The sequence below is a fragment of the Lissotriton helveticus genome, chromosome 8 (assembly GCF_964261635.1).
Source record: "Lissotriton helveticus chromosome 8, aLisHel1.1, whole genome shotgun sequence".
NCBI classification, from domain to species: Eukaryota; Metazoa; Chordata; class Amphibia; order Caudata; family Salamandridae; genus Lissotriton; species Lissotriton helveticus.
In genome coordinates, this window is record NC_136069.1 from 155611380 (window position 1) to 155627135 (window position 15756).

Here is a 15756-nt window from a genome sequence, read left to right on the forward strand (position 1 = left end):
GGTTTTCGTTGTAAAACCTGTGTTGTAAAAGCAGTGCATTGTAAAAGTTTCGTTGTAAAGGATGTTTCCCCTTCAAGCCCTCACTGCAAGGGCCAAGGCTCCTGTTTGGGTGGGCCAGGTTCATGTTTGGGTGGGCCTGGCCCACCCAGCCCACCCGCTAGAACCGGGCCTGGCGGGGAGGCTTTTATTTAAATGAATAAAATAAAAACAAACTTACCAGTCATCTCCTCCGCTGGTTCTGCGTCGCATAACGCACGTCTCCTCTCACACACGTGAAACTAACTTCTCCCCACTCTTTTGCATGACTGGCAAGTAGCATGACTGGGGGCGGCTACTAGGCTGTATCCTAACATTTGACTGGGCATGGGGCGACTGTACATCACCGCCCGAGCAGGATCTCATCTCCAGACTCCTGCACTACACTAGGCATGCGCAGCATGCATAATATAATGTCAATGGAGTGGGGGTGCTGAAATAAAAAGCGCCCCTCGCAGATGCGCAGTCGGAGTCTGGACTCCTGCTGCTCTCACCTGCGTGAGCTGTGCGTTAGTTGTTGACTCTGTCGTGCGCACTTGAGGCTGTGAAGCAGCTGCCAGCAAAGGGCAGAAATGTAAACAGACAAATTGTCAAAGCTGTCAATTTGTCTGCTTACATTACTTGCTGCTACTTTTTTTTTACTATTGAGCAGTCAGTTTTGCCTAGTGGGGCGCTGCCCCGTTGCCCCCTATGGACCAGCCCCCACTGGTATATGTACAAGAACTGCAGCAAACTAACGCTAATGAGAGTTAGCAGCAGTTTTCTTATGGTGGCCTATCACCAAAAACAATACGTCGCTACATGGCGATAGTTTCAGGTAGCCGCGTTGAATACTGCTGCTAACACTAGCGTGAAGGTGATACAAATTCTGACGTTGGCAGGCGAAAACTGACAAAAAGGCCAATAGGGGTAAAAAAACTCATGTTAGTCACCCCAACGTGAATTGTTTTGCCTCTAGAGGCAAAAATAGCCTATGAGTCCACCTCCAAAGAAAAATTGAAAAAGAAACAATGGAATGCTGAATGGAATAGCCAGGGCCAAGTCCATCACAGACCAACAACCCACCTAAGCCCCCCAACAGCCAGGATGACCAGCCAGAGTCCCAGTGGAGGCCGCGCTCGTCCGGCATCTGGGACCCGGAGTGGAAAGCGGATGTGCTGTGGAGTTGCTGGGTCATGGCAGTAGACATTGAGGCATCTGCAACTGCTCTTACCTGGTGATGAAGTCTGCCAGGTCGCATGTAGACACATTGCTGACTTGTGTGAAAAGACCGCCTGGTCCATCTTGGAGCTGTGCATGGTAGATGCACTCCTGCGCACCAACATAGGGAGGTCTGCAACACATACCACGCACCTCCACTACACCGGGGTGCACGGCGGGGACTACCAATGGTAGGTTGCGCCTCTCTGCATCACAGGCCCGAGGATGTAGTGCTGGCCAGACACTGTGGAGGGTGAGCCCCTGAGCTAAGCCGAACGTTTGTGGCGGGAGCACTCAAATTTCACGCCTAAGGGGGTCCTGTTGCATCACCTGCATCGGGAGGTTCCGCAGCTGACTTGACAGCGACTGCTGTACCCAGGTGAGGACTGGAGATGGTGGAACACGTAGTGAAGGAGGCCCAGAGGTAGAGTCGGGCCCAGGCCTAGCACCTGTGGGTGACACACCCCTACTGGTGGTTCATCCGCTATAGCAGAAGAGCGTCACCCCACTGCTTTCAAGCAGTGCAAGAAGAGGAAACATAACATGCTGATAACATTCTGAGGTACTCATGCTGTTTCCTTTGTGGGCGGGAGGGTGGGTGGGGCTGCTTTACTCATGAAACAAGGCCAGGGCAGAGTGGTGTGCCCACTCAAGTGCACAATGACTGTTTGGTCAACCCTCTCAGGTCACCCAAAGTAGTCACATGCACTTCCCTGTTTGCAATGCAGGCTGCATTACAGCCTGCATTGAGTACATGGCCAACCCTCCAGCCGTTGGCTGAACACCCTGTCATGGCGCTCAAGTACAATCGCAACGCCGCATTGCAACATTGTAATTGGCTTAGGCAAGGGAGCCTGGCTGCCTGCTTTCTGTTCCTGGAAGCAGACTCAGGAGAGCAGGTGCACAGAAGACGCGGGACCCGTCCTCAAGGTAAGAATAGTTAAAAAATATATTTACAACTCCCCCTTCCACTCCTTGTCCCTGTCCCCTCCAGTGTCCTTTCCTGCATTTCCCGCCTCCCAGCTGTCCAGTCCCCCCCTGCAGCACTACTTAATGGCGGCCGATGTGCGGCCATGCGCAGCGGGCGGACCACTGGCAAGCCGGTCTGCGCCCATCTGCCCCTGGACCGCACCCAGCACCAAGGTCCCTTCCTCTCGGACACTCCACAGTAATGCCATCAACTCCAGTCACCACACGCCTGACACCTAGCAACACTGTAGAATTCTCTCGCAGCCTGCGCTTGTCAAAACTGCAAACGCATCTTCTGCCACATCAGCACACAAGTGCCTCCTGCACCCAGCCAACTGACAGCACAGCGAACCGGCTCAAACGCATCCTCCTCAACTTGCAGTCCCTCCACAAATATGAAACAGAAATCTGGGACCTCCTCAACGCCATCTCTTCAGACATCGCCTCCTTAACGGAAACCTGGACCAACCTCCGCTCCGGACCGGACATCGCCATCACCATCCACGAGGACTACAAATTCACTCACAAGGACCACCCCGAGCAGCCAGGAGGAGGCATTGCCATTGTCTAAATAAAGCACACTACGAATGACCACTTACTCTAATGACCCGAAGGTGACCATGGAACGCCTCCACTTCCAGATCCGCACCAACCCCAACACTACCCTCCGTGGCACCCTCATCTACAGGCCCCCCGGGTCATGAACACCCATTCACTGATGTCACTGTAGACCACATTGCACCCCACTGACTACATCCTACTTGCAGACCTCATCTTCACCCTGGACAACCACAGTAACCAGAACACCACCCCCCTCCTGGGGAACCTCGCCAGCATCGGGCTGTAGCAGCTAGTCACCACACTAACCCACATAGCCAGGCACATGCTCGAGCCTGTCTTCTTGACCAGCGGGAACTTTAACTTCAGCCACACCACAGGAATCTTCTGTACTGACCATCATTGTTTACAACACAGCATCACCACACCCACTGTACACCATTGACATCATTGTGCCCCCTCGTCGTAGCTGGATCAAGGCCACAAAAAACTTCCTGTCAACCTTCTAAGCATTACCACTACGCCAATTCTTACAGATGACAACAATGCAGCGCTTAACCTCCACTGATGCATCTCCAACCCCTCATGAACGGACCAGGCAAACAGCACTCCAATAAGGCCAACTGGTTCACTCCCGCCCTCCACTAGTCCAGTCCCATCTGCATACATCTTGAGAAGAAATGGAGCCACAACATCAATATACTACGCAACACAGTCACCCTTGTACCATGGCCCAAGGGTGACTGCGTTGGCACATGGTAGCCATTGTGCACCAACGTAGGGAAAAAAGAGAGGGGGGGCTTATTCATGAGCCTCTTCTGAGTGTTTCAGCCTGCCGGTATGTCATTTTTTTATGTACTTGCACCGTGATTGTTGCACTGCGTTGAGCCGTATTTGCAAAGTGACGCATCTAGGCATATGCGTGACCTTGTGTAGCTCTGTGCCACAATATACATGCATCAGGTATGATGTATGCAGGGTGTGCGTTCCCACACAACAAAGCCTCATATTTCACTGCAACAATTTTAGGACGCCACTGCATCAGTACCTTACGCCTGCCTCATGGCAGGCTTAAGGGTGACTCAGTACCACAGGGATAGGTTTGCCCCATGCATTGCTGGAGTTGCATCATGCTTGTAATACAACTGCAGCAATGCATGACTTCTAGCGCTGACAGATACATTAGGATTCCAGATGTATCTGCCATTAACTGCGAGAATTGAGACATGAAGCGCCTTAAAGTGAATACATCGCATCCATGGTATCGCTAGAAGTGCGTAGTGAAAAGTCTTTCAACACTGTTTTGTCGGGATGTATGTCACTACAACGCATGCTTTTACAACGCATACCATTACGACGCAGGTTTTACAACGCAAGTCGTTACAACGACTTGTGTTGGGGGCGCTGGCTAGTGAATAGTTTAATTTACTATTCCAACTCCAGTCCCCGTGGATAGTAGAGAAGGTGTTGGATAGTAATTAAACTATTCCCTATCCTAAGGCGTCCCCCAGCGCAATTCATTGTAATAACTTGCGTTGTAAAAGTTGCGTCGTAATGGTAGTGCATTGTAAAAGTTGCGTTGTAAAGGATGTTTCCCCTTCTGTCGCAGTGATGCCACACTTTTCATGAATGTGGCTCAGGAATCAGCCCTATCTTATTGTTGGTGCGCATTTCTGCCCTGTAGTTTTGTCGCAGCACCAAAACCTTCTGAAATGAGGACCCTAGTGTTTTCACCATTTTTAAGCCCAGCTATTTTCTGGTCTTAAAAAATGGCTCTAACTGGAGTTAGAGGCAGTTTTTTGGGATTTTACACCATACTAGGAATTCCTTGTAAATATCGCAAAGTGGGGTTAGCTGTAGTTTTTGCACCGGAACGCCCAGCTTGCATCTCATTTTGGTTAACTCCCGCAAACAGAAAAAAACCAACAAAAAAACGGGAAACATCCTTTACCACGCAACTTTTACCACTCAGTGCTTTTACATTGCAGGTTTTACAACGAAAACCATTACAACGCATTGCACTGGGGGGCGCTCTAGGATAAGTAATAGTTTAATTTACTATCCAACACCTTCCCTACTATCCACGGGGACTGGAGTTGGAATAGTGTTAGAAACGGCTGTCTCTAGTTGGCAGAGGTATACACTTCTGACAAATAGGGATACACCTTTTCTAGTCAGGGCAAGAGGATCACACACTTAGATAACCCCTGCTCACCCCCTTGGTAGCTTGGCAAAGCAGACAGGCTTATCTCAGAGGCAGTGCGTTAAGCATTTATGACCACATACAGTAATAAAGTGAATACACTACAAATGGACACAACACAGTAGTATTATAAAAATAAGGATGTTTATATAAGGCTTAGCACAAGACCAAATAACGACAAAAATATACCACAATCTTAATAAATACTCTTGGAAGGAAAAATAATAGTTCAATCGTAGTTTCTTCTTAGCACAAAATCTCTAGTAACAAAAGCAACTCTTCTTCTTTAAAACACAGTTCTTGGCAACATTGTAACCCACACGGGAGTCACACAACGTCGAGGCTAAGTTAATCCAAAGGTTCGGCGTCGACCGCGAGGAGCGCTACGTCGTGCCCGGAGTCGCACAGACCCCCACAACACAGTACCTTGGAAAAGCGAAGCACATGATGATCAGCGGCGTCGAGATGTCCGGCGTCGCGTCTTCGGCGTCGATCGAGCCTCGGAGTCGGGGCGATCTGCAGCGGCGTCGACAGATGTCAGGCAGGAGCAGCGCTCACGAGGTGAAGCAGGATACGGCGTCGTCGTCGATGTCGATGTTGATGTCGATGTTGCAAGAGTGAGCAGCGCTCACGGCGTCGAGAGGGCTCGGTGTCGATGCGATCAGCGGCGGCGTCGACACAGGGTCACTTGGAGCAGGAGCCAAACTCGCTACTCACTGGCATCGCTACTGGCATCGATCGGGCCCGGCGGCCGGCGTCGAAGGTGCGGGACACGGGAGCTGCACTCACGATGTCGAGCTGGATTTGGCGGCGTCCGTCGGCGTCGAGATTGCTGGATTCTTCGGAGGTGCTTGATTTTCAGGTTCCAGCAACAAGCACTTTTCAGCAAATGATGAAGTCCTTTAACCCTGTGACTTCGACAGGAGACTGGCACTCTTCCAGTCCTTGGAGATTTTCCTTGGCAAAGTTTGAGAGTACACACTCAGTTCCTCTCTCCTGGTTCCTTGGCAAAAATAAAGAAGCAACTGCAGGATTCCCCCAACAAACAGAACACTGGCAGAAGGGGTAGGCAAGTCCTTGGATCAGCAGGCTTCTTGTCCTTGGTTCAGGTTTCCTTGTCAGAAGTGATCTAAATTCTTGGGGGTCCTTCAGGGGTCCTTCTCTTATACCCCTTTTTGGCTTTGATCCCTTTGTCCATGCAGGGGAATTTCCCCCCCTCCTGGGTTTGTTGTGGGTGTTGCCAGGCCGAGGCACCTGGCCTATTCACTGTGCAGGGCAGAGTCTTCAGCCGCCCAGCAGGAGTGGAGCCAGCATTGTCACTGGCAGGGGCAGGGCCATCAGTCGCCCGGTCGGAGGTGGGGCCAGGATCGTCCCTGGCAGGCACAGAGCCATCAGTCGCCTGGCAGGAGGTGGCAGGAGGTGGGACCAGCATTGTCTCCGGCAGGGCAGGCTATCAAGAGCTACTCTTCCCCTACTCTCAATGCAAATGCCCCACTCACCCCACACTGACTCATTCAGACCTCTGGAGCCACCCAGCTCCTGTCACACGCACACCAAACCAGCAGAGACCAGTAGACAGTCGGACAAGAAAATAGCCACTTTCTAAAAGTGCTATTTTCAAACACAGAGTCTAAAAACCATCCACCCAAACGGATGCGTTATTAAACCCTGAGTTCAGGGATACCAAACTCGACATTGCACCATGCTCCCCGAGCCCGCTAGGATTATAGCATTAATAATCCTGGCAGCCCATTCTAACTCATGGAGAGCAGGTTACCTTACAATAGTGAAAAACGAATATGGCTGTAATTCACGATTAAGACATGCCAACCGTGTCAGGCTTGTCCTACCTTATACTTACAAAGCACCCTGCCCATGGGCCTACCATAGGGGTGACTAACATGAAGTTAAGGGAAGGTTAAGGGACTGGCAAGTAGGTGTACTTGCGCAGCCCGCGTGGCAGTCAGACTGCACGTAGGTCTAGCAATGGTCGACCTTCAGACATACTTTTACTAGGCGGCTCTTGTGGGTGGCACAACACGTGCTGCAAGCCCACGAGCAGCATTTGTATTTACAAGCCCTGGCACTCCTGGTGCATTCTACTAGGGACTGACAGTAAACCAAATAAGCCAAACATGGAATCCAATCAATACATCAATTTCACATAGGGAGCACTTGCACTGTGGCACTGATCAGCAGTGGCACAGTGCCCAAAGCAATATACCAGCAAAAACATCGTAAACAGAGGAGGCAAACAGAAAAAATGGAGGAGAGACTCATGCCAATGATGCCAGGTCTAACAAATAGTAAATTAAACTATTCACTATCCAGCACCCCCCAAAGCAATGCATTGTAATGTCTTGCGTTGTAAAACATGTGTTGTAACGGCATGTGTGGTAAAAGCATGCGTTGTAACAACGTACATCCCAAAAAAACTGCCTTAGTGTCAAAAATTGACGCTCCGGCGGTGTTAAGTGCTTGTACATATGCCCCTTTGTGTGATGCACATTGTGTCACTTTGACGATTTATGCATCTGGCATGTATAATATGTAATGTTACATTGTGCTAATTCTTGTTGTATTGCAAGACTTCCACAAGGAATTTTTAGTGGTGTGTTGAAAACATTATACCTCACTGACACATTAACTAATTTTTATGTGGTGATGTTTTTTACTACAATTGTGTCAAATTTTCAGATGTTGGTGTGTGACATACTACGATTAAGACCCTGATTCCGAGTTTCTAAGAAACAAGGTGCTATTTATCACACCTTATAAATAACAATCCAGCCGGGCTTGTTATTTATTGGATGAAATTTATAAGACTTATCACAAATTTTGGAGGAACAACATATGGATGTTGGTGCTTAGCACACCAAAATCTGCATGGTACGGTAAATACTGTATACTTGTCTGCTGTTAAATCCGGGCAGATTAGACCTGGCAAAATTTAACAATGGATGAGATATTTATTACAACCAGTGATTACTGGGTGTGTTAAACACCACCTAACTCATAATTCTGACCCACTCATAATTAGGACCTAAATGATAACGGTAATTCTCTGAGTGGAAGTCTGTAAATAATAATACCTGAAGGTATGTTATTTATCGAGTAACATAAATAGCACATATTATTCTGTAGAATAACATGCAGATTTTGTTGTTTAACGTATAAAAATCCAAATGATACAGTAAATACTGTATGCTTTTCCCTTGTTAAACATTGGCAGGCTTGACATGGGTCATCCGGGTCAGCGAGAGCAGAGCGCACACAGAGGCCGCCAGCGCAAGACGCAACAGTCTGCCTGCAGCTCCACTACCCGACTGGAGCGCGTTAGCAAAGCGCGCGAGATACACTGTGACCTCCTAACAAAGAAACAGGTTGACAAATCCCTATTTCTTATCACTATTTTTCAAGAGCACCTTTATATTTATATTTATACTTTTTTCACCCTACTCACCTAAGGGTCCTGATGAATGCCCGTAAGTCCTAATCAAGGCCATTGAGGCAGAAACATGTCGACCATCTTTTAACTCACTATTTATGACCTCAATACTCTAAGTACATCTACTACTCATAACAAGTTTCATAAGATGCACTATTATAGAGTTTACGAGTCCCGAATACAGAACTAATAAAATTATTATCTGACTTCTCGGGATTTTTTAATTTTTTCTTCCCCCCCCCCTCACTGGCTCACTACTGTACCAACCTTGGGTAAGAACCTCCTGGTGGAGGCTGCATAACCTGACTGACCTGATGATTATGCACACACGTGATTAGAAAAGCGGAAAACCAAGATATACCGCTCAGATTACCATCATACCCATCACGTGCATGAGGGTCTTTTATTTGGGACACCCTTCATTCCTCCTGCATACCAAAGGTTGTGCAGGACAAGTGATCCTTCTCCATTTGATTAGTACATGCTGAAATGTAGCAAAGGTTAAGGAATGTTATGAATCCCATCATTATCATGCGTTAAATACAATCAAATGTGTAATTCTGATCCTTGTGCAAAGAGCAGTTTTACTCAGGGGTCGGAAAAACAACAACCCACTTCTAATCAGGAACAAAGAGCCTCATTTACTAGTTTTTGTCACAGAGCAGTGCAACAAGCCACTTTGCTGCGCTGCTCTTCATCAAAAGGAAAGGGCAGGAATGCCCCATATCCGTAAGATAAGGCCCATTCCTGTCCTCTTCCACTGTGCTGGCTGACAAATGGCTGCCTTGCGCCAAAGCAGGCGCTTTTACACCATGGCACAAGAGTGCCTGCATTGTAGGTATGATTGTTTTTTGTGCAGGAAGGAACACCTTCTTGCACAAAAATCAATCAATCAAGGCGCTTTCCTCATCAGAGAAGAAAGAACAAGGATACATAAAGATATTTCTCCTCAGTACACCTCCCTTGGGGAGGTCTAGGGTTTTGATGCATTCCCAGTCCTTATAAATCTGGGAATGCATCAAAATCCATGGGTGTTGCGTGAAAAAAAACCACTGCAATATCCATGTAATGATTCTTTGACACAGATTAAGGCAAAGCAGTGACTTGCACTGCTTTGCCTTAATCCATTTCTACGAGGCCATGACAAGCAATGCAAAGTGGTTTATGTGTGGCCTTGTAGATATGGATCTGCAATTTGCGCTGCCATTGCATAAATAAAAGTGATGCACCAGTTGCACCAAGGGCTTGTACATAAGCTCCCAAGTGTGTTATCTTTCTGTGTTAATTTATGCTTCACCTCAGTAAGGAGTGCCAATATTGCTTGAGCTAGGTGTTTAGGGCACTAACACATTTACTATTCTACCCTAAGAACTGACTTCCATTGTTAAACTTAGTTGTTTATCTCTCATCTCCACATTGAGACACCTGAGAAAACTTCCACTGTCAGCTTGCCTGTGCTTTTTTAAATGGACTTGGTCATGCTCACTGTAATAGAGGATGATCATAAACTCTTGCTAGAAAGAGAAGAGACACAGCTTGTAAAAGGAAGAGTTTTGATTTTTTTTAATTTTTTTTATTTCAAAATATTTTATTGGAATAAATTTTGACATATACAGAAACAAGGAAAACATTTGTCACAATTCTTGAATGTTCCGACAAGCATACTGTTTGGCTTGTAGCGCCCCAAGTGGGCATCCAGGGCTGCCCACATGTTACCTCTGGCCTTGTGGTTTGCAGCTTGGTGATTGGCGGTGATATTATCTGCCCCCCCCGTAGGAATGTTATCCAGTTGAACCAACGTTTGAACGTTGCTTTGCTCATGTTTTTCCAGTTCCCTAGAATTGTTTTGGCGGCTGCCGATAGCAAGACGTCAACTAGTTCGCGGTTCTCTTTGGAGTCGAGCTCCGTAGCCAGGAAGGCCATGGTTATGCCTGCTAGGCCTCGTTGTATGTGGCACCCTGTGATCGTGTCTATGAGGTTGTGTACCTTGTACCAGAAAGACTTGACCTTGGGGCATTCGTATAGGACGTGGGCCAGGTCACCCCTGGCTTTGTGACAGTTCCAGCAGATGTCGCTATCCCTAGCTCCTACCGTTAATATTGTTTTTGTTCACTGAATTTCAAGTTTGTTTTCTTGTGATTTATTTGAACATTTATTTCTCCAGTGACTTTATTTGGACATATTTAACTTTTCTATGACCTTTTACACATTCAGATTCCACCCTTGTGGTGTGGTCTTTATTTATGTTATTACTTTTCACATACATAATCCTTTTTTATATATTCATACCTGTGAGAAACCAGGGCCTGTTTGCATGGTCCCCCTACTTTTTGCTCCTATTCTGAGTACTAGATGCTGGTTTTCTGACTCTGACTGTGTGCCCTGCGCTTTGCTATCCAGACCAAGGGCCTGTGGTCTGTGTAAAAGGTACATGATAATTTGGCATAATTACAATGGGTACTGACAACCTACCTAACAGACCCAAGTAAGTGGGCATGTATGTTTAGTAGCCCAGTAGATTTAATGCATTAATTAAGTGTGCACTACATTTGAATGGGACCTTAAGATGCAAAGGGTGATAGGCTCCTGACCCTACAGGAGGTTGAGGCAGTGTCCTGCCCACACATGAAGAAATGCCTAGTCAGGAAATTTGGTCTTGCCCCTGAGTAGTACAGGGTGAAGTTATGGACAACTAGAAAGTCAGCAACCAATGCTGGGTGGACTTTGTAAATATTTCAGTGATGGCACTAGACTGCGGGTTGAAGGTAACCCGGTGAGTACCTACTGTACAATTTAATTCTTAAAGAGCACATCCTGACTCATTGTGTACAACAGAAGTTACACCAGTACATAGTGGACTCTAAGCTGTCTAGTCCCAGGGAACTGGGAGAGACAACTGATGAGTACCCGGGTTTTCAATCAGCACCACGGAGGAGACTGCGAGAAGACGGGTAGGGCCCACTAAAACCTAAGGAGGTGGTGTTTAGCTCACCACAGAGTCTCTCACAACCCTGGAACCCTAGAAATGAGGGCTAATCCCACCTAACTCTGATAAGCAGAGGCAGGGGAACCTGCTGAAAATGCACTTGGACAACAGGATGTGTTTGACTGTAAGCAGTCAGGTCACTTCAGGGGGTGCTCCTGCTTGTTCCAAGAAGGTGGTTAGCACTGGACTGTTCAGTCTAGCTATAGAGGAGTACTCTTCAGATAAGGAGGATCTCATAGCATTGTGCTGGGAGACAGGTCCAGATGGTAAACTGGTGATCCCTGAGGGTGGGAGTAGGCACTTCCACTCCATTCAGGTGAATAGCATCCCTGCCATTGGTCTGGGAGATACCTATGCCAGTCACACTATAGTGAGTGACAGAATGCTGTCTCTAGATCTGTATTGGCCAGGAGAGACTGTGGTTCTGAAAATCTGGATTCGTGTAATCATTCTGGACTCGAGAATAAAGATTTCGTCGAAACATGACGAATTTGGTATCAAAAGACCGAGAATGACGAGCACATCATGTACATATATTTTCAGCATATTCGAGTGACGATTTCACCTCGAAATCGTCATTTTCGTTCTAAACCCTTGGCTCCCATTTATGTGTTGCCCTTTACATAGGCCTTAATCCAGCTGAATTCAATTCCACAAGGACACGTACTCCTTAATCGACTTTTCCATGACCTGTGCAAGTTGGAACCATTGCCCCAGGCCGAACTCGTTAGGTCAGTTCCCCTCCCAATGGCCGAGCAAAGATAGCATCAAGGCTCAACAAGCCATAAACCCATTTCAGCACGCACACCTGCCGTATCTTGCTCACATCTGTCTCTACTCTTTTGCTTCACTTACTTTATGATGGGGAGGTGCCTGTTTTATTGGGGGTCCAGCGATATCTGATGAAATGTTGGGCCTTGCCGGGTGATTTGTTATGGGCAGCACGACGTGAAATATGTACATGTCATCATGACTCTGCTTTTCTTTTGTAACCAGTAACTATAAATGACATACTACGAATTCGAAGAATGTTTGCCTGAAGCTGAATATTCTGTATAAAGAGAGAAGCCTGACTTTGTAAATTCGAGCAGTCTCCTGAGAATATACTTCCCCGTGTGTTGTATTCTAGGACACTTGTTACCTTGGTTGCAGCCAATAAAATCGATCCTTGACTTCACCTAGAAGACTCTGAGTTTCTGTGGTCTAAATCAGGAGAACTCGAGGTCCTTGGGTGTACCCTGGCACCGCTGGGTTACCGGATCAGTACCGGTTCTGAAAAACCCAGTACCTCAGTTGGCGCTCAACGTTTGGGGCGATTCCAGTGGTATCGGTCCAGCCAGAGGTTCGTGAGGAGCTTCGTGTGAAAATTCCGGAGGAAGGCCGCCACCTCATCGACCCCTGCATGTCGACGTGGTCCGAAGGTCTTTGCTGCGAGGTTCCCCGCTTCCCGACGGCTACGACGGACTGCTGCCCTGGCTATCGCCCTGATTTGGACCCTTGAAGTTTGGTAGAGCGAAACGATAAGACGAGTCTTCTGGTGACATCATCGATATCTCAGTTAAGTATAAGTGGAGCGTCTCCCAGTCCTTAGTTGGTCTTAGTCTTGGGTATCCTTTGGGATAATTTGTTGGTACTTGCAAGCACCAAAACCGAAGGACTCGTGTATTCACGTGAAATATCGTAATCGATAATCCTTTGAAGTTTGGAACTAGACTAGAGAGCGAAGATGCCTAGTCTTAGACTTGGAAATTTGTTTTGTCTTGGTGGTAATAATAGGGACTCCCGATTGGAGGACTCATGTCCGGTTCCTCCAGTTGGAACTCCAACTTACGAGCTATATGTGAAACATGGGGTAGGCCCCATCACATACAACGAAGTGTGGATTAAATACACCAGGAAAGATGGTGTTTTAAAATGGCCCCAAAATGGTAGTTTTGATTCCGAAATCTTAGACAACCTTGAAGTTAAACTCTTCAAAAAGAAAGCCCGGCCGGCGATGTTTGACTCTTTCCGCTTATGGCGTAAAGAAGCCAAATAAAAGGAAATCAAATTAGCTAAGAAAAATAAAAGAGAAGAGGGACTTTCAGTAATGCAAGCTGCTATGCAGTTTAAAGACAATGAAGAAGAGCAGATGAGTGAACAGTTGCACAGGCAACGTAAAATGGCAGTAGACAAATGTTATCCAGTTTTGCCGTCTCTTCAGCAAGAGGCAGCAAAAGAGCGTGAAAAAGACCCATTAATGTCGCAATTACTAAGTTCGCCACCTCCCTATGCACAAAATGCCACGGCACCCCCGCAACCATTAGTTGCGCAAACTACGCCTCCTGTTACTCCACAGCACCCACCAGCCGTTCTTCAGCTGGCTCCTACTCCTTCGGTGCAGCCCCCTCCAGGCTCACCGACCACCTTTGCTTCACCTGTGCTTTCTACGATTTCGCCTAATGTACTATCTACTTCTTCTAATGCTCCCTTTACGATTTTGCCTAGTGCTCCTTCTATTTCCCCTGATACCTCTTCTGCTATTATCTCTGCCCCTGCCTTATCTCACCCCGTTTATCCACCCATTCTTCCTTCAGTTTCACCTTCCATTCGGCAGAAAATGGCCAGCACTGTTACTAACCTTCTTTTACCGCTTTTTGGGTCGCCTACTACGACCCCTAACATGGGACAAAGACAGTTGCGAAGTCGACTGCCTGACTATCAAGAGAGAGACTCACTGAATAGTTTAGCACGGAAATGGGTTATGGACACGGTTAAATATGATGTAGAGTCTGTCATGGAAGTCTTCCATCAATGGGAAGCATCGACACAGAGATATGTTTTCGAACAGATGTGTGTTTTTCTTTGTGAGGATTTGGAAGACAATTATCTGGAGAGCAACCCGCAAGAGTTGTGTCGTGTACGGTTTAAATTTGGAGAAGGCATGATTGCGGTCCTGATGTAGAGAAAGCAGTTGAAATATTGTTATCATATCGGAGTAAGGGAAGTAGTTCTGGGTCACAATCTGCGCCTGGTACATCTAGTAGGAAAAAGGCGCGACAATACCCCATGAGAGAAGTTCCCCCACAATGGAGAGAGGGCGACACATCTGTTGTCCCACCTATTCTGCCACATTTCCAACGTGTATGGGTACATGTCCCATGGAAGCGAGCTGAAGTTTTAGCACTCAAACAGACATTACCTGATCCACGTAAAAATCCTGCAGGGTATTACAAGGAGTTGTCGCAAACTGCTGGGTCATGTATAATGAATTTAGCCGATATCGATATGCTATTTGGGAATGTTGTTCCACAGCCTTTATGGGGTAAAATTCATCATATAGATCATGATCAGGAATTAGGTGATTCATGGGCTAATATTGCCACTGTAGATGCCCGAGAAGTTGGTGGTGCTAAGCCTGAGCCTTTGATAGCAGAACTTCCTGGTAAAATAGTTGATTACATGAAAACGATAATGCCTGCAATACGTGTGAATTGGGATAAGTTATCTGCATGTAAGCAGAAGAAAGACGAGACGGTCTCAGATTTCTTCACCAGGTTCGAAGAAACATTTGTCGACCACAGCGGTCAAGATATGACCACAGAAGGTGGTCAGAGATTGTTTGTCGATAAATTTGTGCACAATCTGCTTCCAGAATTGTGTAAAAAGTTAAAGGACTCAGAAAGTTCTTGGGCAGTCTCATCTTCAGCCCAGATATTGGCTACTGCACAATATTATGAAAATAGAGACAAAGACGAGAAAGATAGAGTAGAAAAGAAAACGAAAGAATTAAAAACTAAGGTTTTATTGCAGCAAGCCTATCCGCCACGTGGTGGTGGTAATGGCCAGATTAACGGTGGTCAGAACACCTATCAGAATAACTATCAGCAGCCTCAACAGTATCAAGGGAACTCATAAAGAGTCGAGTATAATCAGCCACGTGTCAATATAGGTCCCAACCAGTGTTCATATTGCAAGGAGGAAGGTCATTTTAAGTATAGTTGCCCTATCTTGTTACAACGTGCGAATGGTGTTTCGAATGTAAGAGGTAGAGGCGTTCAGCAAGCACCTAGAGGTAGAGGACGTGGAAACGTCCCCCAGAACGCGCAGTCTCTTCCACCACAGAATTCTATGAATAAGTTCGATCAGCAGAATAACGCATCTGGTAGGACAGCTCAGTACTATACTGATGATTACTATACAGAAGGCGAGCAATGGAACAGTAATGATTGCTAGGACAGCCATGGACAAAGAGAGGGAGTGGTTTCAGTTCCAGTAGATCAGAGTGGACCATACGTTGAGGTGATTACATCAGGTGTGACAGAACCTTTTCTGTTGGATACTGGTGCTACAAAGAGTTCTATTATGCACTCCAAA